This window comes from Apostichopus japonicus, chromosome 17 (genome assembly GCF_037975245.1).
Source record: "Apostichopus japonicus isolate 1M-3 chromosome 17, ASM3797524v1, whole genome shotgun sequence".
NCBI classification, from domain to species: Eukaryota; Metazoa; Echinodermata; class Holothuroidea; order Aspidochirotida; family Stichopodidae; genus Apostichopus; species Apostichopus japonicus.
In genome coordinates this window covers 21,540,366-21,567,430 of record NC_092577.1, presented here as the reverse complement: position 1 = coordinate 21,567,430, position 27,065 = coordinate 21,540,366, and the positions used below count along the sequence as shown (strand labels likewise).

The 27,065-nt window shown below is 40.4% G+C and overlaps 1 long non-coding RNA gene across 1 annotated transcript in view; it reads right to left on the bottom strand.

The window, feature by feature from the left end:
• Positions 1 to 12,979: 12,979 nt before the first annotated feature.
• Positions 12,980 to 27,065, bottom strand: part of LOC139954843 (uncharacterized) — a 72,239-nt gene continuing 58,153 nt past the window's right edge. Inside the window, exons 2-3 of the long non-coding RNA XR_011788210.1 lie at positions 14,278 to 14,504; positions 12,980 to 13,315 (exon numbers count right to left, since the gene is read on the bottom strand). This is a non-coding gene — a long non-coding RNA (uncharacterized lncRNA). The remainder of the gene's footprint in view (positions 13,316 to 14,277; positions 14,505 to 27,065) is intronic.

The window sequence follows — 27,065 nt, the reverse complement described above, 5'->3', positions numbered from 1 at the left end:
AAACCTTTATGCACTTGTACAATTCTGTAGTTTTTTCATTGCCTTTATCTTCCAATGGTGTTAGAATCATGGTTCTAGGCATTGGTGGGATAGGAAACCCAAAGCGGCAAACACCTTGTCTCTTTTTCCTGCATGTCTTTGCATGGCTGTGAGATTGCAAGTTAACAGTTTGGTTGACTGTGTCAGGTATGTTACATGTGACATATTGATCAACAAATGATGCTACTTCTGTAGGAGCCGCATTTCCATATAAAGGTGCATCTTTGACCCAAACTAGCATGTGAATGTGTGGGGAACCTCTCTGTTGGAACTCAACTCTGTAGAAATGATGGATGATATGAACTATACAGGAAATTATTGAAGAACCTACGAAACATGTAATCAAAGTGACGTGCACATGTGACAGGGTCACTCTGGATAAGGTCAGATTTCTCATTCCAATTCATGTTTAAGAGTTCTTCATCTGTGAAATGTTTGTTTTTGACTGTTCTTCCAAGGATTTTGAGTAGGTGAAGCCACCTTGTTTCAGCAGCAGAGAATGACAGAAACCATGTTGGGATTCCAAGTTGTCGAATCATAGCAAACAGTTCTTTCTTGGACCTTTCCCAATAGGGAGGGGATCCTCGTAATGTTCGGAATACTCTAAATCCTTCATCTAGGGTCAAGATTTGCTTGATACTTTCATTTGTTTTGAAATGTTGAGCAGTTAATTTCTTCCCTTGTGTTTTTTCTTTCGCATACTAAGTGTTACTTTCTGCTGTACTTGGCTGATTTGTAACTTTTTTATTTTGTAGAATATGTTTTGGACAGATTTGGCAAATCTTTGTGACGCAGTTCCCATTTACATATTGTGCTGTAATGTACCTTAACTTTGTTGTCACTTCTTGGCTGTCCACAAAATAATGTTGGAAATGCAAGTATTTCAGAAAGACTGTCTTGAAATAAGCCCATAGGTCTATTTCCTTCACCTGGTGCTATGCAATAAGCAAGTTGGCTTTGTTCCTGAAATTCTGGTGTTAGCATAGTATCTGTACCTGTAGGTTGCATGTCCTCACTTTGAGCTTCTGTCCAATCATCATCTGAATCTGGATTGTCTGCATTGTTGTTTTGAATTGAAGGAGTTGCACCTACTGGTAAGTCAGCATTGTCATTTTTGTCAGATTGATTTTCAAGAGGTGACATGAATTCGTGCCAATCAACATCCATCTGCTGTATTGTTTCATTCCAATTCTGATCAATTGAGACTCTTTCATCTTTGTATAATTGACTGTTTGCAACTAGCCATTTTGCAGCATCAATTACTTTATTGGGCCTGACATTTTCACTTTGAACCGAGTGCTTATAAGAAAGTTTTCTCTTAAACTTGACAGGAATAGTCATGCTTTCATTTAGCCTGCGTGGTAATAGTCTACATGTACTTGACACATCAGCTGCAACATTTACCGCATTTCCTTTCAGATTCAATTGTCGTCCTCTAGGAAGTTCTCTAATTTGCATAAATGGTATACGAAGAGCTACTAATTTCTCTTCAAGAGAATGCAATTGTAATTCTTTTGGAACTGTCACAAACTTCATGTTATTGTTTAGGCTTAACGGTGGTATCTTATCAGAATTAATAAATTCCTTGCAGGTACTACAAATCCACAGTTTGTTGTCGATAGGATTGTGTAAAGCAATGCTGAAAGTAGATTTTGCTGTTTTCTGTACAAAACTAGTGACACTTTCTTTATACCATAACTGTTCACAACAACAGCACACATATTCTGGACCTACTGAAATAGAGTTGAGAAAGCCTTCTTGCAATTGTTGAATTGATGAAGTGTTACAGCTGGTTCTCTTGGATTATTAGCTGCAAACTGTGGATCTGTTCTACCTTGTGCCATTCGTTGTTGATTCTTTTGTTTTTCTGGGACAGTGTAGGTGTCATTTTTGCGAAGAGTGTTCATTCGTTTGATGTTTTTTTCCCTCTCATTTTGAGAGTACTCCTCATTTTGTCTTGTGTCTTTCATCCGTTTGATGTTTTGTTTCTTTTCATTTTGAGAGTACTCCTCATTTTGTCTTGTGTCTTTCATCCGACTGATGTTTTTTTTTTTTCCTTTTGAGAGTACTCCTCATTTTGTCTTGTGTCTTTCATTCGTTTCCTGTTCTGTACTTTTTCATTTTGAGTGTACACACAATCTGTCCTCTTGGTTTGCATTCTTTTTATATTCTTCTGCATTTGTTCTTGACAGTACATTTTATTTTGTCTTGTAGTTCTTTGGTAAATAATGTCTTTTTTCCTTTCTTGTTCTCTGTATGCACTGTTAGTTGCTCTAACTTTTTGCATTCGTTTAGTACTGTTGGAACAGCTACTACTAGGAGGTGATTTAGTGCTTTTTACGTGATCCGCCATGCGGGATACAAAACGTCACGGCCAAACGGCACTACCGAACCATCCCATTCTGACAAACGAAACTCAGGTCTAGCGAGCCAAAAAAAACATACGCCCGCCGACCTGCAGAGACAAAACGCCCAACCCCCCCACTCAAACATTCAAAAACCTACAAAAGGACGACCCGCACGCAGCGAAACGAAAAACCCCTCCCCAGCACACCAGCGTCCAAAAAAGGCAGCCCCAGATAAACGGCGAAAATCGCCTTCAATTTGAAGGCGAATGTCGGACTTCACCGCCTCCAGGACTGCCCGCCAACTGGCAAATTTCCCCCTAAAAACCAAATTACATCTATTCCGCCAAATATGTTTTTTTACAATACAGCAAACAAAAATGATGCGGTGCAACACAGCTACCGAACAAACTGGAGGGTCTACCCCATATAAAATAAAGCCCAGCCCTACCGACCATGAACGGTCTCCCGTAACACGGTCGGTCCAGGTCTGGAACCACTCCCATAAGTTTACTACAAAGCAACAATGCCAAAAAACATGAGCAGTACTCTCTAAGCTGTCACAGCCGGTCCTAGGGCACAGTCCATCACCCAATCGCCAATGATATCTTTTTAGGTTGGTCACCAAGGCACCGTGTGCAACTCTCCATGCGAGATCACGGAGCCTGCAACCATTCAGCCTTGAATGCACCGAACGCCATACTTCGGCAGAATGACGTCCCTGGACAAAAGTTGCATTCAAGGCCTTATCCCGCAACGAACTGTGAACGAGGGCCGGCTGTGACAGGTCAACAGGGGGCAACTCAATCAGAGCGGAGCAGATGACACGCACCACCCTGTTTGGAGTACTACTATGCGGTTCTCTGTTGCTAAACAGCGCCGGGACCCATCGACGCAGGTGCAAACCGCCCCAAAAACGTAGAAAATATGAACAAGGCAACCCTGGGTCAGTTACCGCTACAAACAACTGCTTAAATAACAAAAAGGTCAATTTACTTCCCAGATGAACCACCTGTAATCCACCCTTCTCCAGTTTTTGGTACATTACCGCCCTTTTCACAAGCTCTGGCGAAACAAAACGATTAACTACGGTGACTTTCCCTAGGATCGAAAGCCAGCGGGTGCCAAAGGTTTCGAGCCTGCTCTCAAATACCTCAGCCCTCTCGTTCCAGGTGACGTCACAAGGCGCATCGTAGCCGAACCATATACCATTAATGTTGATATTCTGATCCGACCACGATGCACCGAATGGTAAGTCTCTGTATCTCCAGCTACCAAGGCGAAGGCCCTTTGTCTTTTCCGGATTCAACTTCGCCCCGGTAGCTCTCTCAAAGATGGATAAATCCTGCGAGAGGGCACGAAAAGAGCCCAGACTCGAAACAACACACGTTACGTCATCTGCGTATTGAACGCATTTCACTTTGGCACCCCCTGGCACAACGAATGGAACAAGTTTGGAGTCCCTTTCCAAAAGACGAGAGAGGGACTCGCTAAACAAAACATAAAGTAATGGAGACAGAGGGCACCCCTGGCGCACCCCCCTCTCTACGTTAAAAACCTCCGAACAAAACCCATTTACGATAACAGAACTGAAACTTTCTTGATACAAAACAGAAATCCATTTACGAAAAACCGGGTGCAACCGAAACGTCTCCAATACATTCATTAAAAAACCGCGATCCACCATGTCAAAAGCCTTCTGCTGGTCCAGAGACACCAATGCACATGGCAGATCACGCTCAATAACAAAGTCGGTCAAGTCGCGCATCAACCACAAGTTCTGCTGGATGCAATGACCCTTCACTGCACAAGTCTGGAGATCACCCACAAGATGCGGCATAGCCAGTGCAAGGCGGTTGCACAAAGCCTTAGCCAGCAACTTGTAGTCCACATTTAACAAGGTGATCGGACGCTTGTTATGGGGATCCAAGGGGTCCCCAGACTTTGGCAGCAAAGTAATCATGCCCAGACGTTGACTTTGGTTTAACAGTCCGTTTTGGAAGGCGTCTTCGAAGACGGCTCTGATGTCGGGTCCTATTATTGCCCAGAAGGTTCGGTAGAACTCCCTCGGAAGCCCGTCCGAACCCGGGGACTTGCCATTCTTCATCTTCGAAAGCGCCCTCCAAAGCTCAACAGTGGTTATTCCGCCCCCTAAAATATCATTGACATCGTGGGGAACGGTTTTTGAGATTCCCCTCAATAAATCAGCCTGTGCCGACAAGTCGACATTGCCACGCGTAAACAAACTCGAATAATACTCTTTATATACGCGGACAATGCCGTGAGGGTCACTGACCACGGTCCCATCAGTAGCGCGCACAGACGGGACGCGTCTGTCACCCGCCGATGAGCTAACGGACTGGTAAAACCTCAGTGAAGGGCGCTCCTCGGCTTCCACCGCTTCGACACGGGCCCTGACGCGGGCACCGTGGTACCTTTCATCGAGATAAGTCTGCAAAGCGATGACTGCCGAAGGGTCGCCAAACTTCACCTCCGCGCACAGCTTCGAAAATTTCTCTCTTCGACGCCGTGCGCGGGTCACGCAATACTGAATTGCGTAGCGTTTGATGCGCAACTTGACATCATCCCACCACTGCGATGTAGAAGCAAAGGCCGGCTGCAATGTTTGCCATCCTTTGTACCTGGTCTCGAAACCCTGGCGGAACTCTGCCTCGCCAAGAATCCGACAGTTAAGCTTCCATAGGCCCCGCCCGATCGGGAAAATGGAAGGCAAAACAAAACGTGCTACTACAGTGTCATGGTCAGAGAGCGGACAGCTGAGCGTCTCGCAACCCGAAAATTTAAAACTTACGGGCGCATACACTCGATCTATCCTGGAGGCATCTTCTCCGTTAGGCCTCACCCACGTATACACCGTACTACACGGGTGCATATGCCTCCAGACATCGGCTAAAAGGTGTGCCGAAATAAATCTGTCCAAATCTGTGATCCCAGCGTCGGGACTAGCAGACACAGAAGCCCCGAGTCTGTCAAGACCCGAGTCTGGGACACAGTTAAAGTCTCCGACCATGACACATGGAGCACTACCAGGAACAAAGGAAGGCAGTGTGTTAAAAAATTCTCGTCTAGCAGAAGGCCGATTGGGAGCATACACATTGCAAAGGGAGATGTTACCCTGTGGATACTTGAAAAGAATGCAAACCAATCGGCCCTCGTGATCCGTCTCCACCCTAATGGCACAACCCGCCTGACGAGGTGACAGGAGGATGACAGTGCCACAGGATGAAGACGAACCAAACGAAGCATGCAGCCCACCACCCCACTCATAAGTCCATAGAGGGACATCTTCTTCCAAAATATGTGTTTCTTGCAGGCAAACGCAGTCGACCTCCATTGAAATACAATATTGGAAAATGCGACTGCGCTTGCGATGATCCCTCATGCCATTGACGTTCAAAGTGGCAACTGAAAATGTATGGGCCATGAGAGGGTAATGGGGCAAAACTACGCCGACGACGATTCTGTAAGCTTCAAGCGCGCTCTAGACGACATATCGTCGTCGGAGTCGTCGCTTGAGGCCGACCTTTTTAGAGAGGGTTCCCCCATCTCGTCGTACCAGCTCGTCCCAGTGGCACGTTTCGGCTCGACGATCATCGAGCCTCCGGAGTCGCTTAGAGTGATTTAGTGTTGTTCACTTTCTGTTCATCTTTATTTTGTTGCCACAAGTTTTGTCTGTTCAGTTCTTCTTGTACACGATCTCTTGTTGTTTTTGGTTGTGCAGATTCAAGGTTCTGTGCTACTAGACAGAGATCAGTATTACTAAGTCCATACACAACATCAAAGTGACTTCTATTTGTGTTTTGAATGTAAATTGCTCGTTTATTTGTATCTATTCTTTCTGAGAGACTACCACATGCTGGGAATCGTAGCCATTTCCATTCACTACCAGATACAGCATATGTATAAATGTCAGTTTGTAACAGTTTTGCAGCAGTCATTATTTCCACTTCAGTAGCCCACACTGAATCATCTGACATATGGGATGTTTGAATATAATCCTGAACAGATTTACTAGTAGATGGTAGGTCACATTCCAGAAGAGATTGCACTATTAAGTGTCTCAGGATACGATGATTATTTTCAGACTTTGTTATTATGAATGACAAAGATCGAAAGAAACAATTCCCATCACCTACTTTTCTCCAAATATTACATGGTCTTGCAGTATTAGTATACAAAATTGGATAAGAACTGGTATGAATTTGCTCGTTATTGTCTGTTATTAACTGCTTTAATATAGCAATCTTTCCATCACGCCATAAGTCATCTGGGGGGAAGAAAATAAATGTGTCATGAGTGTGTATACTTTGCAAGTTAATATCAGTAATGTTCGATTGACCAACTGAATGTTGCTCAACTGCTTTTTCAGAGAGAGTTTTATTAGCATATTGTTGTGACTGGCATGTTTGGTTTGATGTTATATTTTGCCTTGATTCTCTTCTTGTCTTGTTTCGCTGTCTGTTACTTAATTTTTTTGTTCCTGGCATGACAGATATTGTGGACTACAGTTTCTTTTGTTTCAAGAGTTTCAACAGTGCCTTTTGGACAACAGTTTTTGTGGGATAGTAGTGCATATAGAGAGTGATTTTTGATATCTATCACAAGCACTTGACCAAAATTGTGTGTTAATTTTCTTGGAAAGTTTTTTATTGCAATGCTTGGAATTCAAGTACTTTTTGTATCCCTGTGAAATTCTAGTTAATATTGTTAAGTGCTTTTTGAGTGCTTTAAATTACTTTCTGTAAAAGTACTTGTTGAGTAGTCAGTAATTTTGATCAATTTTCCGGGTTTTTGGTGAGTATTTTATTTGAAGGTTATAGAGGTTCTTTTGTTTTTTTAGTACTTTTGATATTGTTAGCTCTTTTCAGTGTTTTTCAGGAATTTTCAGTGCTTTTCAGCAATTTTCAGCTCTTTTAAGTGCTTTTCAGCTAATTTTCAGCTCTTTTCAGTTCTTTTCAGTGCTTTTCAGTGTTTTTGAGCAATTTTCAGCTCTTTTCAATGCTTTTCAGCTCGTTTCAGTGTTTTGCAGCAATTTTCAGTGCTCTTCATCAATATTCAGCCCTTTTCAGTGCTTTTCAGCTCTTTTCAGTGCTTTTTCAGCAATTTTCAGCTCCTTTCAGTGCTTTTCAGCAATTTTCAGCTCTTTTCAGCAATTTCAGTTTTTTTCTGTCCTTTAGCAATTTTCAGCTCCCTTCAGTGCTTTTCAGCAATTTTCAAGCTCTTTTCAGTCCTTTAGCAATTTTCAGCAATTTTCAGCTCCTTTCAGTGCTTTTACAGGAATTTTCAGCTCCTTTCAGTGATTTTCATCAATTTTCAGCTCCCTTCAGTGCTTTTCAGCAATTTTCAAGCTCTTTTCAGTCCTTTAGCAATTTTCAGCAATTTTCAGCACTTTTCAGCAATTTTTTACCTCTTTCAGCATTTGTTACATATATTTTTGGTGAGTATTTTATTTGGAGTATTTTCAGTGCTTTTATATTATGCTTTGTTAGTAATATATAGCAGTTCTTGTACTGTTGATGTTTTTTAGCTCTTTTCAGCAATTTCTAGATTTTTGTAGCATTTCTGATATGTTCCTCAGTACTTTGCAGCACTTTTTATGCATTAATTTTGAGGAGTTTCCAGGTTTTGGTGAGTATTTTAAAAGGAGTATTTTCAGTGCTTTTATATTATGCTTTGTTAGTAATTTGTAGCGTTTTTTGGCTGTTTTAGTACTTCACTATTTATCGCTCTTTTCAGTGCTTTACAGCAATTTATAGCTCTTTCCAGCAATTTCTATATGTCCTTCAGTATTTTGTAGCACTTTTTATGCATGCAACAATACTTTGTTATGCCTTTTATGTACTTTGCAGTACTTTCCTTCAGTTCCTTACAGTACTTGTGCGTTTTTGGTACATTTCAGTCCTTTATGCTTGTCCAAGTACTTTACAGTACTTTGTTATACTTTGTTCAGTACTTTCTATGCTTCTTTTCAGTATCTCCTAGTCCTTTCTTATGCTCATGTTTTTGAAATTTTTAATTTGTAGTCCTGTTAATTTTGTGCTTCAATATTGTGGTTGCTTTTCTAGTATATATGTGGTTTGAATATGGTATTGTTTTGCAGAAATGTTGTAGTAAAAAACATATCAATTATATCCACCTTAACAGTTGATACTTACAATGCTGTATGACTTGTTCAGATATCAGTGGGTCCAGCAAGAACTAGAAGAGAATGAAAAAAAAAAAAATTATGAATATTTGGATAGCAAAATTGTTTAGAATTTTTATGAGTACCAGACCTGAGTAGGGGTTGAAAGGGCAAGGGAAAAATGACCCCTCCCCCTGTAGCGCCACCACTGTTTCTCACTATTTCCATGGATAAAGAAGTTAAGTCATGTCATCAGTACCCTGTGTGTGTGAAACGTCTACTGTAGGTGCTGTGTCGGAGGAGCTATATATATTGCCTATATTATATTATTAACTGGAAAATGGAAAGGATATAAGTTTTTACTGGAGCTTGGTATTTAGTCATGTTTACCTTGTCTGTGGTTAAGTATCAAATTCATTATGTCACCATAAAAATTATGTTCATATATTTATACTATAGGTGATCTGTCAAAAATTGATACAAACATTCAAATAACCAAAGAAAGTAATACCAGTCAAAAGTCACCCAGATGCGGGTCAAACTATTGGATTGCAATAGCTAACTCCCAACCTTAATGTCCGTCCATGCATGCATTCTATCACTCATCACTGCTGATAATAATCTGAAGGGGAGACTGCTGCTTGACCTCTCAAGTACAAAAGTTGGCAAATTGTCCAAAAGCCAAGTTCAATGTTTGGATAAAGCATGAGGTATCTCACCAGTGGCAACACCAGCCTAAGAAAGCCAGGAAGGAGTTTGGGGGGGAGGGGCAACCGGGAGAAAAAATAGATTCTTGGGGGTGTAAACATGTATCAAATGGGGACAACTGTCAAATATCTAACCTCTGAAAATATTGCAATTTGAAACCTGATTAGAGAAATTGTAATGAGTACCAGATCTGAGTGGGGGATTGGTAAGTGGGTTGAAAGAGCAAGGGGAAAAGTCTGAGGGGAAAAACAACCCCTCTTCCTGAAGGCTGAAGCAGATTTAACAATAACAATCTTAAGATTGCATGATATGCTGCCTCAGTAGATTTTTGGGGTGACAATAACATTAGTTAAGTCATGGGGTCAAACATCCACATTTTAAAATTGTGATAACTGTGCAATTGATATCAAGAATTTATTCAAATTTGACTTATACCAAATGAGCAGATGATGATTATGATCATTTTTGGCCTTGTTAACAGCTGAGGTCATAATTAGAGCCACCCAAGGCCTTTTTATACCAGTTAGAGACACTGGATATATATGAATTTTGATAACTGATCGAATTGTTTGTTCAATTTATTGTTGAAAAAATTGAAGGGGGTCAGTTGGGGGGGATATGGCTAATCTATAAACGTGGTCAGTAGATATGTCCTAGTGTAGTAGATGATGTGTATTATGTTTAGTTCTTTTATCATCTATATTATGGCCCCTAGAATCAAACATCAAAATGTTAAAAATTGCAAATTTGCTATGTAAAGTATCAAAGTTGCCTACAAGTCCATAATTTAAATGGCAGAATCTGATGTTGATGAATAAAAGGGTTTATGTTGATGAGAGAACCAGATCCTAATCTGTCGCATAATGTGAAACATAGCCAGCTTGGTAACCATAGGTAGTTAATCTTAACATGGTTATTTTGCAGAGACGACTGGTCTAAAGTAAAATGAACATGAATGTTCTGCTTAAATTTTGGAATTTTAAATGATGGAACATTTATATCCATTGCCAATAACTGATATATTTGAGAGTACATAATTGCTACTGACACATTTGTGTGGTTGTTTTGAAGATGAAATAAGAATATCAAGCTACAATATTGCTATCCCCATATTATTTATGCTTGTACTATAAACTTGCTAAGCTTCTTGAAATCCCTGATTAAATACTAATTGTCTTCATACATTATTTAGAAAAGATACAGAACTCAGAATAGTGCAGTGTGACATAAACCAGGTGTAGTAGTAACTTGTGTGATAATTGTACAGACCTGCAGGTACACTACAACCAGTTTACAAACCTGTATCTTGTGTGAACATGTCTCTTGTGTGATTAGCCATAAACATTTTGAGATAAATGGTATTAACTATCATGTTTCTTTTTTATTAACTACTTGACTTTGAGTATGAAACTGGTTACATCTCTATAATTTTTGGACTTTCCTTTTTTTACCAAAATTTTTTCGGACCCAGTTTTTTCGGACCAAACATGTTTGAGGACATTTTTTCGGACCAAAATTGTTTTGGAGCAAATTATTTTCTTCATACAATTTTTTTTTGACCAACAATTTTCGAACCAAATTTTTTTCGTACCCACATCTTTTTTGGACAACATGATTTCGGACCACCTTTTTTTGGACCGACATGATTTCGGACCAATTTTTTTTTCGACCAAGTCCCAAAAAAAATTTGGTCCCAAAAAATTTATTCCAAAAAAATTGGTCCCCAGAAATTTGGGTTACAAAACTACTTCTCTTGGTAAAACCAAAGTTGTGGATACCAAAAATTGCTGTGAGAACATAGAGACGTTGGAACAGAGAGAATTTGGAACTTATAGAGACGTCGAAACATAGGAACATAGGGATGTCACCTTGATAATAACCTACATACTACTTATAGATTAAAAGCTAGGAGTACTTTAGACTGAGTAGGCTGTTAACAAGTAATATCAATACTATGGCAATAGTACTTGACCAGCTGGATATACTTCAAAGTTTGTTTTTTTCAAAAAGTAAACTGATCATGATTCCATTACATACTTAGAAGTATCCAGTAATACATTTATCATATTAAATGTAAAACAAAGGTATTACCTTACTGCAGCGACCCTAAACAAGTTGAAGCATGAAGTTGAAATGAAGTTAAGTGGACTGTTGATTGTCCCGTGGACTGTACTGAAGGCTGTATTATCAGTCTGTGTCACTTTCTGAAATCACCAGCATAAATTCCTGAAAATGAAATTCAATTACGATTTTCTTTCAACACTGATCAAAAAAGGCAAAATCAATAGCTATAAGACACAGTCTTACTAAGAGTAAGAAAGTAAAATTGAACAAAATTTACATGTTGGAAGAACTACCTGAATGCAGTGCAATGCCTATGTGTTGCCGGGTATGGGGGTGGGCATGCCCTCTCCAGAAACATTGTGCCTCCTCCCCCCCAGATGGGATGTGGAGTGTTAAAAAAGTATTCAAACCAAAATTTCTAAAACACAATCAATCATTTAAGGTTGCAAAATATAGCACAAGATTGCATCTAATGACCCTTAATGTTTTATCTGTCTCAATTAAAAACGTAATTCCAGACAGATTAATAACCCCAAAAAATAAGACAATTCTTGAACGTAAAGTTACTTTAAGTAGCAAAATATAGCACCAGATTGAATTCGAACCCTTAATTTATAAAAGAAATCTCAAAGTGAAAGGATTAATTTCCATATTTCTTCTTTTATCTATCTCAATTAAAACGAAACTTCAGACAGAATAACCCATAAATAACACAATTCTTGAACATAACTCATAATTGTAAGTTCTTGAAGCCTAACTATATTCATTATGAGAAAATTCGAAAAAGATTGTTTACATGCTCCATGGAACAGTATGGTAGTTGCATACTTCTAGACTAACCTAGTACTAATATTACTAGTAAACTAGACTAGACATTTCTAAAAACTTGTAAATTGGTTGAATATACTGGCCCTGGTTCCTGCCAACACTGTATTACTAAATTACACATTAATACTTGAACTGAAAGCCTAACTATTATTATGAAAGGATTTTAACACTAATAGTTCTAGGCTAGCATACTTGACTAGCTGGATATACTTCAAGGTTTGTTTAGTCACAAATCCTGATTCCATTCCAAACTTATCCAGTATTCAGTAATAAATTTACATTAATTTACATTTATATTAAATGCAAAACAATGGTACATACCTTACTGCAGTGAAACAGAACAAGTTGAATTGAAGTATTAACAAAGTACTTGAAGAAGACTGTCCTGTAGGCTGAATGCTGTGTTATAAATGTAGTATTGTTGAGTCTGGCTCTTTCTGAAGTTAGCAGCAGAGTGATCACCTGTTGTTCGATACTACTTTGTACAGTAAGTACTACTTACTATATCCCAATCAGGTCACCCAGGGATTTGGTAGTTAGAACTCCCTGGTACAAGGGACACCAGCATCTTCTCACTCAACACAGACTCAAATTTAAAACCCAAGCAATCTAATATCTTATAATTGATGATAATAGTTTCTGCATTATACCCCTTTATCAAAAGGTCAAATTGGTCCAGTACACAATCAAGATAGGTGTTTGTATAAAACATCTGTGAAAATATGATTAATGATTATGGGAAAGTTGAGTAAGACATGTCTGGTACCTTTAAAGGGGGGGGGGGATAATATATTGGCCTGTAGTATGGAACTTCATTGGAGGTGTAACAAGAGGAAATATTTTTACTGAGTACTGACCATGTTTATATGCATAGGTATTGCAACTGTTATTTGCAAATGTTAGTAGCCTCATGCTGTTTTTAAAAATGTGCCCCTATTTGTTTCACAACTTGTCCCAATACATCAGCCATGTTGGACTTTATCAACTAAAAAATTAACATCAGTGGGCATTTTCTGTCAATTAATGAATTAACATATTAGTGGGCATTGTTTGCCCATTAGTGACCTTAAATGACCTGACAGTTTTTATCAAAATGTTGCCCTCGATGATGTGCACTCTATCCTAAATTGTTAAGTGCTCTAATGTTCACACACAATGTTATTGCTAAAAAGGTATTAAAACTAACCTTTGGACCCTCATAACTTGAGAACTTGGTGTCCGATTGAAGCAGGAGTTGGTTTCCTCTATATAGCACACAAAGCTCTATCTCATATCAACATATTGACAAACTTCTTTTCTTTGCGCCTTTTCTCCAAAATGAGCTTATTTTTCAAGATTTGTCCTTTTGACCTCATAGTAGGATGTAATTTGACACACTGATTCAAAAAAGGCAACATTACAAGTCTGTACAACCATCGTAACCACATGTGCTTTTTAAAACCAAACGAAACCTCTAACCTCTGATAACTTCCAAAGGAATGTCGCACAGGGGTCAACGCATGGACAATATTGATGAAAAGATACTTTTCAGACCCGAACATGGCTACGAAAATTGTAATAACCAAAGAAACCAATGTATAGGTCACCTGAGGTCAAAGGTCACACAAATGCAGGTCGACTATTGAAGTACAACTGTACTTATTAATCAAAAAATTGACTTCTGATAACTTTGCACACACGAAAGTCGCACAGAGGTCAACCCATTGACATTTATGACCTGTACCTTTGAGATCCGATTATGGACACGAAACTTCAAATAACCAAAGAAACTGATATAGGTCATCGAAAGGTCAAACTGAGGTCAAAGGTCACTCACATGCTAGTCAACTAATGGATTACAATAGCGTAACCCCCAACCTTGACGGACATTTTGTTCTCAAGTTATTGCAAAATTACTAACTAGTTTTTTACCCCTAATTGACCTTTGTTGACCTTGGATCATATGACCGTTATGTTTGGGAACGATCCCTTACCCCATTCACAACTTGTCCCAAAATAACAACCATGTCGGACCCTGTCAGTGGGAGTTTCTTGTTTTTTTTCTTTGCCATTTTCTCCCCCAAAATACTAGTTTTTTAACATAAATTGACCGTTAAGTTTGAAAATATTACCCTATACCACATTTACAACTTGTTCAAAAATATCAACCCTGTCACACCTTGGAAGTGGGAATTATTGCATTAAATGTCTGAAAATTAACTTTGACCTCATATAACTTCACACACTAAGGTCACACGGGTGTCAACCCATCGACATTTGTGATCGGAAGGTACCTTCTATATCCAAATCTAGCATCAAAACCAAATATTTTCTTTTTTGCTTGTTTCCTCCCAAAATAAGCGCATTTTTTCTAATGTGACCTTTGACCTTTTGACCTTGGTTTCAGATGTAGTTTCATCTCCTGATTCCAAAAAAAAACTTGACAAGTGTGTACAGCTATCCTAACTCGACCAAAAACTTTGACCCCATATAACTTCGAACACGAAGGTCACACAGGAGTCAACCTATTGACATTTATGATCAGAAAGTACTTTTAACATCTGAAAATAGCATCGAAACTGTGAAAATCCCCAAAACACGTAAAGGTCACCAGAGGTCAAATTGAGGTGAAGGGTCACCCAGATGCGGGTCAACAATTGGATAACATTGAAGCAACTCCCAACCCTAACGGACAATTCGTTCTCAAGTTATCGCAAAAATACTAGTTTTTTATCATTAATTGACCTTTCGTGACCTCGGATCACATGACTGTTAAGTTTGAAAATGTTCAACTAACCAGTTCACAACTTGTCCCAAAATATCAACCTTGTCGAACATTGGCACTGGGAGTTATTGCAGTTTTAATATTTTTTGGTTTTTGGACCATAGCTAACCTTTGGTGACCTTTGTGGGCACCAAAAACAATAGGGCACACCTTCTCCATATGGCGGATCTATAGTACAAGTTTGGCCTCAATCCAACATTCCCTTATTGAGATAGAGCGTACCTAAGCAAGTGTCACAGACGCACACACACACATACACACACACATACACGCCAACCTGACTGCATAGGTTCCTTTTGCTAAAGCAAGGAACCAAAAAGGGATCATAATTCATAAGGTCCGGTATTTATAATGGGAACAGGTTCGATATTCATAATAGGCAAAACGGTTCGTTTTCCATAATGGGACAAAGGGTTCGTAATCCAGTAGACAAAAAGTTTCGTTATTCATAAAAGGAGAAAGGGTCCGACATTCATAATCGATGAAGGGGTTCGTAATCCACAATGTGAAAAAAGGTTCGTTATTCATAATAGGAGAGAAGTGCGTCATACAAGTGCAAAAGACGTCCTCCATTTTCGTGTTCAACCAGTGGCATCAACCTACATTTTATTCGGGGGGGGGGGGGGGAGGGCACCACCAGATGGTGGGCGGATGCATAATTTTGCAGAGAATATGAGCCACACTCTATGAAGAAAAAGTAAAACCTACATTTTCGACATATTAACGGCATTAACTTGTACGTTTCCTAAAGGAGTCCTTTTCCTCATTGTGAATGATACCGAACCTTTTTGGCTAGGCCTATTATGAATAAGGAGCCCTTTTCACACCATTATGAATTATGAACGACGAACTTTTTTCTATTATGAATAACGAACCTTATGAACAGTGAACCTTTTTGCTCATTATGAATAGCGAACCTTTTGAACAATGAACCTTATGGAAAATGACCCTTATGAACGTAATGAAAATAGAACCTTTTGAATATCGGGCTGTCACCAAGACAACAATAGTAAGGAGAGCAGCAATAAGCAACCCTGAAAGAAACCCCGTACCAGGAACATAACATGGTTATAACCCACCTTACAGCCGTAATGTTAAATCTAATGGGGGTAATTGTTTTTTAGACTTCTCGCCAAGCACTTCCCGAAAGGAAATAGGCTCCGAAAAATATTCAACAATCAGAATGCACTAGACTTCTGCTTGTTAGTATAACCAGAAATAGCTGTTACAATAACACTATGGCATGCCAACACAGGTCAGCCTACTATACTTGGTTATACACACCTCCATCAAAAACAATTGGGTTCTTGTATTCAATGTTATGAATCCACACACCAAGCCAAATCTCTAATAACTTCGCACATTAAGGTTGCAGAAGAGTCCACTTATGGGCAATTTAGATCGGAATATCCCCACGAAACTTCAAAGAATCAACTTGAGAGAAGCTTATACAGGTCACTGGGGGTCAACCTGAGGTAAAAGTGCACCGAGATGCAGTGGACTATTATATTACAACAGCGTAACTCCCAACCTTGGTAACCATTTCGTTCTCAAGTTATTGGCAAAATAAAAGTTTTTGACCCATAATTGACCTTTTTTTACCTTGGTTCATATTACTGTTATGTTTGGAAACGATCCCTTATCCCATTAACAACTAGTCCCAAAATATCAACCATGGTCGGACCCTGACAGTGGTAGTTTCACAAGTTATTTAAAAAAATACATTTTGACCTTTAACTGACCTTTGTTGACCTTGGATCACATGACTGTTATGTTTTGAAACGATCCCTTACCCCATTCACAACTGGTCCACAAATATGAACCATGTCGGACCCTGTCAATGGTAGTTTCACAAGTTATTGCCCAGAAAAACTTTTTTTTACCCATAATTGACCTTTGGTGACCTTGGATCACATCACGGTTATTTTGGAAAACGTGCCCCTACTTCATTCACAACTCGTGCCAATATCTCGGCCATGCCAGACTTTGTCACTAGAAGTTGTTGCAAAACGTAGCATAATTTGGCAGTTTTTTGCACATAATCGACCTTGAATGACCTTGGATGACCTAATGGTTTTTATCAACAAGAGCCCAAGGGCACCGTGGTTCCTTGCTTGGGGTATATGACAATAAACATAATATTATCAAGCAAGATTGGGCTCAAATAGTCCAAGTAATTGTGGTCCTGCATGTTCCCATAAAGTAACCACCACTATAGCCAACACTTTTGTGATCACAAAATGTGATCAGATTTTTTATCAAAAGGCACTTTTGAGATCTTACTATGGCGTCGAAAATGTCAGAAGTATAAGAGACCTACAAGCGTGTCAACAGATATGATAACATTGGTGACCACAGATGACATGACCTTTAAGTTTCAAAATGTTCCACCATCCCATTGACAACTTGTCCCAAAATATCAACCATGTCACACCTTGGCATTGAGATTTAATTGCATTAAATGTCCAAAAATTAACTTTCAACTGGTATACATAACTTAACACACAAAGGTCACCCGGAGGTCAACCAATTGACATTTTTGATCGGTGAGACCTAAATAAAGCATGACTGTCAAAATTGAAACAATTTTTCTTTGCCCATTTTCTCCCCCCAAAATACTTTTTTAACATTAGCTGACCTTTGGTGACGTTGGATCACATGACCTTTAAGTTTGAAAATATTCCCCTATACCATTTGCAACTTGTCCAAAAGTATGAAGCTTGTCACTTCATGAGTGGTCATCTTCATGATGACCACTCATGAACGACCCTTCGACCGCGGACCGGCAGTAGGCTATAGTTGCTGGAAAACCTTACATGACATAGCGCATAGGCCGAGAAGTCTACAGTAGTCGCACTGTATTGAAAACGCATGTTAACGACCGTCGAATAATTTAATTCCTGCTCTACAACATACATAATGTTTACTACTGAATCTGTGTGTTCGACTGTTCGGGCAAACTTTGCCATCGTCACTCTTTTTTTTAAATATCCATAATCCCTAACATACAAATAAAACTAATACAAACTAATCTTGTAACCAAGTGCGCATTAACTGATCAAACAATCTAGTGAGCAATACTATACCCTTATAGAAAGGTGGTTTCCAGGTACTTGAATGCCAAAGAAGATGTTGAATGCCAAAGAAGGTAAAAAATGCTGACATCATACACATGTTTCTCACATCATTGCTCACGTCATTGCCTCGATACCCTGTTACATTTTCAATCAGGTTTTCTGGGACGTACCCGGTGAGAACTACCGGCCAACAGTGGCGGAGCGTCCAAAAAGTCAGGGCGGACCCCCCCCCCCCCACCTGACGGACTCAAATGGACTGCTGGCGCCCTTTTCAGCTTTTTAGCACTTTTCACTTATTCGCGATTATTGACTTTTTTATTGCACTGTCATGATCTACCTATTGACATTTGTCACATTTTTTGGGTGTAGTTGACTGTTTTCGAAAACATGAGCACTCCCAAAGATACCACTGGACTGTCCCTTTGTCCAGTTGGTGTGGGATTGGTTTCACGCCTTCGTGATTGGTGTTATTGGTTGCACACAGTGGGCCATTAGTAGTGATTTTGTTTTGTATGGTTTGTTGCCCCCTGTGTGCCCAACCTGGGTTAGGGATCTGCTGTTGTTGTTTGCCGCTGTCATCAGGAGACACATCTGGAACAGCAGATGCCGCCTAGTCTTCGATGGGGACGTCTGGAGGGCAGACGATGTTGTCCCCCTCGTGCAAAGTGACATCAGGTTGCGCATGGAGGCGGACCATGCACGGCTTCCCGACACTGCCTTCCGTAGACGCTGGCGCAAGCCCGTCGTCTACTATCGGGACGGCGTTCCCCGGATGAAATTTGGAGTGAGTTAGTTGGTAGGTGTGGGGGCGGTGTGGTCGTTACATAATATAGGTTGGTTTATTTTTTCTCTTTGTGGTTTGGGGTTGGCTTTTTGGGGCTTGTTTGTTTTGCTTCTGTTGGCCTTTGGGTCCGTGCCCTTTTCGCGTCACGTTAAACGCTGCGTTAGTGAGAGATTGATGCGTTTCAGTTGTTGCTTTACAGACTGGGTTTGTTTTTGATTTGGTTGACCTTTGGTCCGTGTCCGTTTCTTAGCACGTAAAAAGCACCCAAAGATACCACAGGTATTGTGATGAAGCGCATGTACTTTCAACACCCAAATAAACTTCAGACTTGTCACAAATGGCGATGACACATATTTATTCTTCGTATATCTGCAAATTAGCAAGGCCCGGAAAGGGTCATTTACGGCGATGTAGGGAATATATAAACTTCCAAAAAATCTCTACGCTCCGCGCCAACCTGTGGTAGCGCTCCGCTTAGATAGTGTCGAAAGCGGCCCTACAGGCCACTCCCCCTGACCAATACCCCTAGCTCCGCCACTGCCGGCCAATCAGTCTATCACCCTAATAATATTTCAGACGCAATCTTTGATGTAAGTTTGACATATAGTTCGGTCATTTCAGTATGTTACTTTGCTGAAAGCCCAGTCAATCTTTCTGTATTTTCCACGCGCAAAAGATTTGTCGAAAAATGTCAATGCCGGTGTCAAACTCACAAAGATATGTAATGATATTTGAAAGTAAATTACCAGGTTGTTTTTTTCTTTCTATTTCACTCAACTATTTGATTACCATATCAAAACATGGGATCTCTTCATCAGAAAACTTAAGAGCAGCTTAGAAGACCTGGGAAGTGTCATTTCCAACGATCTAGGAGGCCTTTTTAGCTAAAAATTTTAGGTACGCTAAGCGCCAACTCATAGTGGCGCTCCGCTTAGATAAAAGAAAATGGTCAAGCCCCCCCCCCCCCAGGAAATGTTGAAGCCCCCAGCGCCCCACTGAAAGAGATCCTGGCTACGCCACTGCACACACGCACACATACATACAAACACTCTACACCTGCATGAATGCATAGGTTACGATTTTCATCGAAACCAAAAACAATGTGAAGTGGAGTTACAGTGCTTTTTACGTGACCCGCCCTGCGGAATCCAAAACGTCACGGCCAAACGGCACTACCTTAAACATCCCATTCTAAAAAAGAAAGCTCAAAATACGCACACCGACCTGCAGAGACAAACCCCCAACAACCCAATCAAAAAACCAGTTGCAGTTGGCTTTCGTGGAGTGCGGATGTGTTTTTCGCTCTCGCTCTTCATCCATTACAGCTGTTATTGTACTGTGCTGTGCTATACTTCCCGCCAGGCGGGTGTGTTCGTCTGTTTTCCTCAGTTCGTTTGTAGTTTCGCTAACCTGTTTTAACTTTGTTTTTTATTACTCCCCTGTGTCCTAGCCACCTTCGGTATCATGGCATCGCGCCGTGATTCTCGGATTGTTAAGTTGTCCTTAACCGGTGAAGAAGCGGTTCCACCGGTGCAAGTTTTCAGTATTTTGAAGAGCAAGGGTGTTGTTGTGCCTGGAGAGGTTGATGCTTTGCAAGGTCTCCAGGGTCGTAATACGTACGATTTACGTTTTACCAGTGACATGGCCCGTCAGAAGGGTGTCACGTTGCTGAGTAACGTCGAGGGGATGACAGTTACTCCATACGAGCGATCCGTATGGGTAACTATCATCCACGTAGGACTAGAGGTGCGACAGGAACTTGTCGTAACTGTTTTGGGTCGGTTTGGGGCTGTCAAGGCTGTCAAAATGTGCTCCTATGCACAGGCACCTGGGGTGTCGAACGGGCACCGACAGGTTCGGATCGACCTGAAACAGGACATTCCCTCCTTCCTGTTTATAGCAGGGCATAAAGCCCACGTGTGGTATCCCGGTCTAGTCAGGTGGCTTAGCAACTTTAACGTTACCGGCCGGACAAAAGTACCAAATTTGGCATGGAGTTTCTTTTCGAACTATCTATCGATTTTATCCGTGGAACCCACTTGATCGGCTCCGATTTTCCAAGATGGCGGCCAAAATCCAAGATGGCCGCCAGAAAAAAGGAAATGTCATATATCTGGCTGTAAAAATCAGAAATGAACAAATGAGGGGTCAATTCAGGTGTTTCCTAGGTTCACTGAGACAGATGATGGTCATGGCATGTTGCTTGGGCAACCCATATCCAAGATGGCGGCCAAAATCCAAGATGGCCGCCAGAAAAAAAGGAAATGTCATATATCTGGCTGTAAAAATCAGAAATGAACAAATGAGGGGTCAATTCAGGTGTTTCGGGGTCACTGAAACAAATGATGGTCATGACACGTTGCTTGGGTCACTTCAGTCCGAAGGATGTACCATGTCAAAGGCCTCCTGGTCCAAGGAGACCAGTGCACATGGCAAATCACGAACTTTAACAAACTCGATCAAGTCTCTCATCAAGCAGAGGTTATGTTGAATACACTTGCCTCGCACAGCACAAGTCCGGAGAGGACCTACAATATCCGGCATCACATCCGCTAAGCGATTTCCTAATGCTTTGGCCAGGATTTTTTAGTCCACAGTTGACAGCGTTATTGGACGCATATTCGGGTCCAAAGGGTCTCCCGACTTTGTGAGGAGAACAATATTTCCAACCCGCTGTGTTTGGCCTTATGTAGTTCAACTGGAAAGAGGTAGCGAACACGTCTCTCAAGTCCCCACTGAGAACCTCCCAGAAGGTCCTATAGAACTCAGCAGGGAGGCCATCGGGACCGGGGGACTTTCCCTTCTTCATCGCTGCTACCGCTGTCCAGAGCTCAACAACGGAGAGATTCGAACCCAAGCTATCGTCTTTACTATGAGGGGGGGGGGCCTTATCTATACCAGACAACAATTCTTCCTGGAGATCCTCGCTATCAGCAGCCCTGGAGTACAGGTTCGAAAAGAACGACCTAAATAACTCAGATGACTAGTGACCTGACTTTAGCATGTGTTGTTCGCAGAATTTGTGTTTATGAAGGCTGCACAATCGTACAAAATCTCCCAATGAGTCGGTATTCACATCTGGTCGGTTTTCCCTGAAGTTACCCTATTATATAGTTGACTCAATGTAATCAGTCTTACATGACACTCGTAACTCCCATATAATAACGGGCTTTGCGACAGTGTCTATCCACGGTCGATCACACCTCAAAGTTCCCAAATAAGTCATAAGCGGCTTCCTGAGCCAAAGTGACATAATTAGAAAACCAGCCATAACATATAGTGAGGGTGCTAGCCCGGTTTCATTTACACGTTTGAGGACGGAAGGTCTGATGGTCCCGATCAGTAAAGGGCACAGGGGGTCTGGGGAATGAATATATATGAAATTTCCTTTTTTTCCAGGCGGCCATCTTAGATGTTGGCCGCCATCTTGGAAATGGGTTGCCCAAGCAACATGCCATGACCATCATCTGCCGCTATCTTGGAAAATCGGAGCCGATCAAGTGGGGTTCCACGGATAAAATCAATAGTACCACCGCTAGGGTGTCACCTGTCCGAAATAAGATGAAACTTGTAGGTGCGTTACTTCCCCGGGGTGGTAATTTTGAAAAAAACCTAAAACGGTCATAATAATTAGTGTTACTACGTTGGGGAAAGGGAGAGGAGAGTCGTAGCTACGTGTAGACAACTCATACGGTAGCATTAATTTTCGGGAAGGGGGTACAGTCTATACGTTTTTGAGGTCCCCCAAAAAATAGGTGTTTTTCAACGGTAGTAGCTATGATAACCCTAAACAAGGACGCAAGCGCCGACGTCAACATTTGAGTAGCTGTTTTGCCACCTTCAGCCCTATCTGTGACCTTTTATCACCGGATGTCCCGTTCCCACCGGATGCCCGATTTTGATGTAGCGTGACGTCACATCGACCCACTTTTCGACTCATCTGTACCCATATCTCAACAACGGAACATTCGATAGTTTCCAAAATAGCACCAATGGATTCGGCATGTCCGAAACTATCGGGAACAATATTTATGTATTTTGCAAGTTTTCTCATTTCTGACGTCATTGGTGATGGCGCTATTTTCGGCGAAAAATTAAAATTCACCCAATTTGCTCGAAATTCCAGATTTAGTTAAAACTAATAATTACAGATTATATGCAGCTCGTTTGATCCGCTTTCGCTCTGTGAATGTTTTTGATATTTGTTTATAGTATTTTCTCATTAATATTTTATTTTGGCCGCCATTTTGTCAAACATTAATGAAAATTTTATAAATTCACAGAATCAATAGAACATGTCTCGACATATTTTTCCTGCTATTTAAAACGCAATCGATTATCCAGTTTTGTGACGTCACTTCCGGTCAGAATAAAAAAGGGTCAAAATCGGAACTTATTTTGTATAAACTCAAGTGATACTTCGGTGTGAGTTACAGGTCGATAGCTCATTCCTCCCGTCTCAGAGACAGACCCCTAGGTAAAACTTTAAAGCGCTTTCATTCCGGAAGTAAACGACTTCAAAGAAGTTTAAGATAATCACGTGATAGTACGCATCGAGTTACATCACGACACGAATTTGTGTCCCGAAAAACCATATCGTGTACACACAGGAGTCGAATATGCTAACCGTAGCTAACCCTAGGGATTGGGTTAACTTTGAGTGGCAGCCATCTTAGATTGGTATGACCTTAGGTAAAAAAAAAACTTTTGACCATTTTTGCTGTTCCGTTTGACCTGTCATTGACCTTTCACCCGATGACCTCATGGCCGAAATTTCAGGTGACCTCACACGTCATCGTTGCAAGTTTCGTGGAAATCGGTCATTCTCACGATCTTTGACCTTTTTTGGAAGGAACGACAGTTTTGACCTTTGACCCCCTATAACACATGAACCGGAAGTGACATATACTTGGCCTTTGCATATGTCAGTTCCCTATTGACCCTTAACATCCACAAGATATTTGGAGGTCAAAGGTAAATATTTACGATTTTCGACCTTAACCCTAGGGGTAGTAATTTTCAAAAATGAGACAGTAAGGTAATATTCCAAATCACTTACATTTTTTGGCTGTAATAAAAAGTCATGTGACCTAAACTGATCGGAAGTGTGGGTGGGTGTACAGTGACAATTAAAAAACAAAATTTGGCACCCCCTAAAAAAAAAATTCGGACCCCCCAGGGTGTCCCGGGGGTGAGAATGACGAAAAAAAAGTTGGCTTCGGGACCATCATGTTCAAAGTGGACATTGGTCCTAATTAGGGTTAGGGATCTGCTGTTGTTGTTTGCCGCTATCATCAGGAGACACATCTGGAATAGCAGATGCTGCCTAATTTTCGATGGGGACGTCTGGAGGGACGGGGTTGTCGTCCCCCTTGTGTAAAGTGACATTAAGTTGCGCATGGAGGCGGACCATGGACGGCTTCCCGACACTGCCTTTCGTAGACGCTGGCGCAAGCCTGTCGTCTACTATCGGGAATCTTTCCCCGGATGAAATTTGGAGTGAGGTTTGTAGTGATTTGTTGTTTTGGTTCTGTTGGCCTTTGGGTCCGTGTCCTTTTCACGTCACCACCATTCAACCCTTTCACGTGTGTTGCATGCCAGTACATTCCACTCATAGTCATTAATTAGTGATATGTACAGTACTTGAACATGCATGTTCAAAAATGAATTACACAAAGTTATCTATTAGAGTGCTGATTCTGGTTCTGGTTCTCTGTCAAATGATATCTTATGACACAAAAAAAAATTGAAATTCTTATCACATTCCATTGTAAGTTAATGAGGCTGATCATTTAGGACAGCATAACATACGTTAACAACACAACAAGAATTTGGAGTTATAGCATGGAAGTTCTCAGTCTTCTCAATAATTTACATTCAAAGTGCATATTGTTAACGTATGTTATGAAGACACCAAAAAATGAGACACCATCACATACGTTAACAGATGTTCTAGAACCATGTTTTAGACTCATTGTATGATGGAAATAGTTTAATTCTATTTCAAACATGGTGAAATATTAAGTGAGTTGAATATTCTGTCAGAATTCCTGACATGGGCCTACAATAGATTTTCACAGTTAACGTATGTTATGCAGGCTAGAAATGTTTTGATATTCAAAACTATCAGTTGATAGTGAAATAATGCCCATTTAACGTACGTTATGTTGAGGACACCGAACAATTTGTACAGTTTAACAACCAATAACAAGTTTTTTTCACATGTATTTTTGAATGAATTTGTCCTCTGAGATGCCATTAGACCTATTCTCAGCATGAGTAGTGAGTTTCTGGGACCTGCAATCCCTAGTACACTACTGTGCAGTGTGTAATTAGGTTATAATCATGAAAAGTTGCCACCAGTTAACGTATGTGATGCAGGAGGACAGCAAAAATATGTAAGTTAACATAGATGAAGATCTTTATTTTTCAGCAGTTGATGAGCATGGGTGACTGAAATTTGCAAGTGTAATTGAAGCTCTGCTTTCACTTGAATAGAAAATGCATAATAACATGGGAAAAACTAAGAAAAGTGCATCTCAATTACAGCCATTTTCATAATGTCACATTTTCGTGTCGAAAATTAGGCCAATTTTGGCAGTAAAACCCTCATAATTTCGCATCCACCCAATGTATGGTTGAATAACTATCAATGATATCTGATGGTATATTGACACAACCATTGAAAAGGGAAATACAAGCAAAGGGGTATGATGAATGGAAATTTCAGCAAAATGAAAAAAAGGGACATAAAATCTCTCCAGTATCGAATATATGCTTATATATATTCTAGTAGAGGGTCATTGTTACTTACCTGTAGGTAAATACCTTAGTCCTGTATGAATGCCTTAGGTATTGTTTTCTTTATAGTTGATTCTATGGTGGACCTCCCTGCATTTAAAAGTTTTGATTGGTTACTATTTTTTCCACTCGGTCTCTACACTGTAACTTGTTCCAGGCATTTTGATTATTCTGTTCGTAGATTAATCACTGATATCATGCAAAGTTCGTACCACCCAGTTGGAGATATCATACATTCTTTCCACAGAGTTGAGTTCCAGCAACATGTTGGTCTGGATAAAAGGTGCACCTCATTATGGCACAGACACACATGCTAAGACTTTCAGAAAGAACAGACAGCAACCCATCTGATGAGAATGAACCACTTGATTGTTTGTACAAATACAAACTCTTAAGAGGCCACCTAGTGAAATCAGAGTGAATGCTTACAACAAATCCTTGCTAGAAACATTGAAGGCAAACATGGACATCCAGTATGTACTTGATCCATATGCTTGTGCAATGTACATTGTATCTTATATTAGTAAGTATCAAGCAGAGAGCTACAAAAGAAGCAAAAGATGGCAACCTGGATATCAAACGTGTCAGACATATTGGAAATAAGTTCTTGAATCACGTTGAACTTGGTGCCCAAGAGGCTGTGTATTTAGTTCTGCAGATGCCACTTAGGAAGGCTACTCGTCAGTTTGTGTTCATCAACACTTCACCACCCGAAGAGCGAACTGTGCTTCTTAAACCATTAAAGTATATTCAAGAACTTCCTCACGACTCTACAGACTTTACAGCTTGGTTTGATGTCTCAGGAAATAAAAGTAGAGATAGAGGAACTCTAGATGACAGTGAACCACAAAATGAAGATGATCCTCTTTTATTGAAGAAATGTAGACTGACACAAGCTGTGAATGATGATTCAGAAAGCGAGGGTTTTAACCATGGGTGCATTAACCTTTTAAGAAGAGAAACAAAGCAAAGATTATCAGATATGTTCGCTTCAAGAAAAGTAAGGATGTTGAAATGTTCTGTAGAGAGCAGCTGATGTTGTTTGTGCCATGGCGGTCCGAATCTGATATTCTTGGATCATTTGGAAGTTACCAAGAAAGAAGCAGAGTACAATCACAATAGTGATGCTATTGAAAGTGCTATAGAAACTATTGAGAATGCAGATGAAGACCTGCCAAATGACATTGCACCCAATACAGAACCTATGAATCAGCAAGACAGAGTTGAGAAAGAAAAAACAGCTGTAGAAAGTGGTCCTCAAGAAATGTATGACATTGTCACCACAGAGGAGTTACTCAAGCCTCGCAGGCCAGATGATGACTATAACTCGCTGGTTAACAGCCTCAATGCAAAGCAACAAGTGTTCTTCAATCATGTCCTGCATTGGTGTCAATTATAACATGAACCTTTGTACACTTTTGTCACTGGTGGTGCCGGTGTTGATAAGTCGCAAGTTTTGAAGGCATTGTACAACGCACTGTTAAGATACTACTCAACTGGTATATGACCC